The sequence below is a fragment of the Phacochoerus africanus genome, chromosome 9 (assembly GCF_016906955.1).
Source record: "Phacochoerus africanus isolate WHEZ1 chromosome 9, ROS_Pafr_v1, whole genome shotgun sequence".
In the NCBI taxonomy this organism is placed as follows: Eukaryota; Metazoa; Chordata; class Mammalia; order Artiodactyla; family Suidae; genus Phacochoerus; species Phacochoerus africanus.
In genome coordinates, this window is record NC_062552.1 from 90,968,729 (window position 1) to 90,973,685 (window position 4,957).

Below are 4,957 nucleotides of genomic sequence, written 5' to 3' on the forward strand. Positions count from 1 at the left end.
GGTTAAGGATCTGGCATAGATCCACATTGCTGTGGTTGTGGTATAGGCTGGCAGCTGCAGCTCTGATTTGACTCCTAGCCTGGGAACTTCCATATGCCTCAGTGTGCCCCTAAAAAGAAAAAAAAAAGAAATTAAGGACACCTAAACTATATTGTAAACAGTTTAATTTACTAAACCTAAAGTTTCTGTTAAACAGGAAGAGAACAGTTGGAGCCTTCTCTGGGGTTAGAGGTGCTGGCAAATGCCATTCTTTAGATCCCCCAGGGTTCCCTCCATGCCTGCTTCAGCTCCAGACATCCTACAAAGTCAGCTTTGGGTGCAGGGCACTTCCCTGGGTTGCATCCACTCCAGATCCAGCTGGTCTGCTAAAGCCACCAGGTGGCAAGCAGTTCATATAGGGTCACTCTTATACAAGTCTATTCCTTCAAGACCAGGAGAGGTAGTTGTTTCACTTAATTAATAGAAACAAAAAAATTAAACAAAATTAAGAGTTAGAGGAATATGTTCCAAACAAAAGTACAAAATAAAAGCCAGAAAAAAAGCCCTAATGAAATAGAGATAAGTAGTTTAACTGATAAAGAGTTCAAAGAAATAGTCATAAGTATGCTCACTAAACTTGGGAGAAGAATGGCAGAATCCAGTGGAAACTTCAACAGAGACACAGAAAATAAAAGTAAAGTAGTTCCCGTAGTGGCTCAGCGGAAACAAATCTGACTAGCATCCATGAGGTTGTGGGTTTGATTCCTGGCCTCACTCAGTGGATTAAGGATCCAGCATTGCAGTGAGCTGTGGTGTAGGTTGCAGACACAGCGGCTGTGGCATAGGCCAGCGGCTACAGCTCTGATTCGACCCTTAACCTGGGAACCTCCATATGCCTCAGGTGCAGCCCTAAAAAGACAAAAAAAAAAAAAAAGAAAGAAAGAAAATATAAGTAAGAACCAATCAGAGATAAAGAATACAATCACTGATATTAAAAATACATTATAGGGAATCAACAGAAGTTTAGATTTTGCAGAAGAAGAGATAGGCAAGCTGGAAAACAGAATAATGGAAATCACCTAATCAGAACAGCAAAAATTTTTGTTGTTGTTGTTGTTGTTTTTTGCCATTTCTTGGGCCACTCCCGCGGCATATGGAGGTTCCCAGGCTAGGGGTCTAATCCGAGCTGTAGCTGCCAGCCTACGCCAGAGCCACAGCAATGCGGGATCCGAGCCGCGTCTGCAACCTACACCACAGCTCACGGCAACGCCGGATCGTTAACCCACTGAGCAAGGGCAGGGACCGAACCCGCAACCTCATGGTTCCTAGTCAGATTCGTCAACCACTGCGCCACGACGGGAACTCCAGAATTGTTTTAAATGAGGAGAATTTAAGGGATCTCTGGGACAACAGGAAGTACAGTGAATCCCAAACAAGAGGAACCCAACGATATCCACACCAAGATGTATTATAACTAAAATGGCAAAAATTAAGATAAGAGAGAGGGAGTTCCTTTAGTGGTTCAGTGGTTAATCAACCTGACTAGGAACCATGAAGATGAGGGTTTGATCCCTGGCCTTGCTCAGTGGGTTGAGGATCCAGTGTTATGGTGAGCTGTGATATAGGCTGGCAGCTATAGCTCCAATTTGACCCCTAGCCTAGAAATGTCCACATGCCATGGGTGCAGCCCTAAAAAGCAAAAAAAAAAAAAAAAAAAAGAGAGAGAGAGAGAGAAAATATCAAAAGGAAGCAAGAGAAAAACATCTAATTACATACAAAGGAAACCCCATTAAGACTATCAGCTGCTTTTTCAACAGAAACTTTATAAGCTAGAAGGGAGCGGCAGGATATATTTTAAAGTGCTAAAAGGAAAAAAACTTACAACCTAGAATACTCTGTCTGGCAAGGTTATCATTCATAAGTAAATGACAGAAAAATAGTTTCCTGGACAAGCAAAAACTAAAGGAGTTGATAAAACAATCATCACTAAATTGGTCTTACAGGATTTTTTTTTCCAGGGCCTCACCCACAGCATATGGAGGTTCCCATGCTATGAGTTGAATTGGAGCTATCGCTGCTGGCCTACAGCACAGGCACAGCAATGCAGGATCCAAGCTGCGTCTGCAACCTACACCACAGCTCACTGGATCCTTAATCCATGGAGCAAGGCCAGGGATTGAACCTGTATCCTAACGGATCCTAGTCAGGTTCATTAACTGCTGAGCCACGAAGGGAACTCCCCTTACAGGAAATGTTAAAGGGTCTTCTTTAAATGCAAAAGAAGTAAGAAATTAGAATGAAAGAAAAAAATCTCACTGGTAAAGGCAAACATATAGTAAAGGCAGTGGATCAGACACTGAAAAGCTAGTATGACAGTTAAAAGACAAAAGTAATACAATCAACTACGACTATAACAAGGGATAGACAAAATGAAAAGATGTAAAATACGGCATCAAAAACATAAAACCTGGTGGTGGGGGCAGTGAAAAATGTAGTGTTTTTGAAACTGACAGTATTAACGGCCTGAACCTAGCCAGAATACAGATTGGGACTTGAACTCACATGCTAGGACTCGAACCCAGCCTAAACCCAGACTGGGACTTGAACCCATGTTTTCACTCACCCGATATCTGGACTTACTGAGGTTCAGGTTCTTCATGTCTCCACGAAGAAGGAATTCAGTGAGAGACAAAGTCATAGGCAAGAAATAGATTTATTGGATAGGATACTTGTGAGAAATACAAGCAGGCAGGCACAGAAGCTGTGCCCTGAGGATCCGGTGGGCTACAGTTTTTATCAGCCAAGGGGAGTGGGGGTTGGAAAAGACCACCTCTTCCTTTCTGGGAGTAGTAGCTCCTCCTTAGTATCAGGTAAGGTGTATATTCAAATCAACAGAAAGGTGGTCCTCAAACTCTGGCCCTTGGTCTGAATATGAATACAGGCCTAATGCCATTCCCCCACCCAACAACCTGAGGCAATTCTCAAGCCTCCAGTAATGAAGCAAACCTGCCTTGTTCTGATGGCTTTTTGAGCAATTTATTTACTTATAGTGATCTCCCAATGTCCCCTAATTTTCCCTCCTTATCTGTGGTCCTTTATTGGGACTTCTAAAAATACCTGTGTCTGCTCCATCCCTATCACTTTTATAATGCCTTTAAATTTAAGCTACTATCAGCCTAAAGTATGTATGTCTATCAGTATGTAGAGACAGCTATACATACTGGTCAATATATATGAATCTCATGGTAACCACAAACTAAAAATTTACAATGGCTACATGAAAAATAATGAGTAAGGAATCCAAACATAATACTAAAGGAATCTATCAAGAGAAGAAACTAAGAGCAGAAGACAGAAACAAGAAGACTACAAAACTACCAGAAAATAATTAACAAAATGGCAATAAGAACAAATCTATCCTGCTCATCAAAAGATCAATCATCCAGACAGAAAATCAATAAGAAAACACTAGTCTTAAGAATATAAAATGGAGGAGTTCCCGTCATGGCTCAGTGGTTAACAAATCTGACTAGGAACCATGAGGTTGCGGGTTTGATCCCTGGCCTTGCTCAGTGGGTTAAGGATCCAGCATTGGTGTGAGCTGTGGTGCAGGTCGCAGACTCAGCTCGGATCCCACATTGCTGTGGCTCTGGTGTAGGCCAGCAGCTACAGCTCTGATTAGACCCCTAGCCTGGGAACCTCCATATGCTGTGAGTGCGGCCCAAAAAAAAAAAAAAAACAGAAGAAGAAGAAGAATATACAATGGAGAAAACACAGTTTCTTCAATAAGTGGAAAAACTGGACAGCTACATGTAAAAGAAAGAAATTAGAACATCTTCTAACACCATATGTAAAAATAAACACAAAATGGATTAAAGATGTAAATGTAAGACCAGATTCAATAAAACTGCTAGAGGAAAACATAGGCAGAACCCTCTTTGACATAAGTCACAGCAACATTTTTTTTTTAGATCTATCTCCTAGAGCAATAGAAATAAAAGCAAAAATAAACACATGGAACCCAATTAAACATAAAAGCCTTTGCTTTCCTTTTGCCACTGCAGCTGCAGCCATGAGTATGCTCAGGCTTCAGAAGAGGTTGCCTCCAGTGTCCTCCACTGTGACAAAAAGAAAGGTGGTTGGACCTCAATGAGACTAATGAAATCACCAATGCCAATTCCCATCAGCAGATCCAGAAGCTGATCAAAGATAGGTTGATCATCCTGAAGCCTGTGACCGTCCATTCCTGGGCTTGATGCCAGAAAAACACCTTGGCCCATGGGAGGACAGGCATATAGGCATAGGTAAGTGGAAGCGTACTGCCAATGCTCGAATGCCCGAGAAGGTAACTTGGATGAGGAGGATGAGAATTCTCTGCTGGCTGCTCAGAAGATATCATGAATCTAAGAAGATTGACCACTACATGTATCACAGCCTGTACCTGAAAGTGAAGGGTAATGTGTTCGAAAACAAGTGAATTGTCATGGAACATATCCATAAGCTGAAAGCAGACAAATCTCACAAGCTTCTGGTTGACCAGGCTGAGGCCTGCAGGTCTAAGATCAAGGAAGCATGCAAGTGCCCTGAAGAGCTGCTCTAGGCCAAGAAGGAGGAAATCATCAAGACTCTGTCCAAGAAGGGAGAGACCAAGAAATAAAGTTCTTCCCCTCTTCTCTGTACATAGTAGCCTCAGCAATTCCATAGATCACTCATTCAATAAAAACAAGCCTTGGGGGAAAAAAAAGCAAAAGCTTTTGAACAGCAAAGGGAAATCATAAATAAAATGAAAACACAACCTCTGAAATGGTAGAAAATATTTATAAACAATGCAACCAACAAGGGCTTAATTTCCAAAATATACTAAGAGCTCATGTAACTCAATATGAAGAAAACAAACAATCCAATACAAAAATGGATAGAAAATCTAAATAGATATTAATGAAGAAATACAAATGGTTGACAGGTACATGAAAAGATG

The 4,957-nt window shown here is 41.4% G+C and overlaps 1 pseudogene; it reads left to right on the top strand.

Annotated features, from left to right (window-relative positions):
• Nucleotides 1–4,045: 4,045 nt before the first annotated feature.
• Nucleotides 4,046–4,636, top strand: LOC125136934 (60S ribosomal protein L19-like; annotated as a pseudogene).
• The last annotated feature ends 321 nt before the right edge of the window (nt 4,637–4,957 follow it).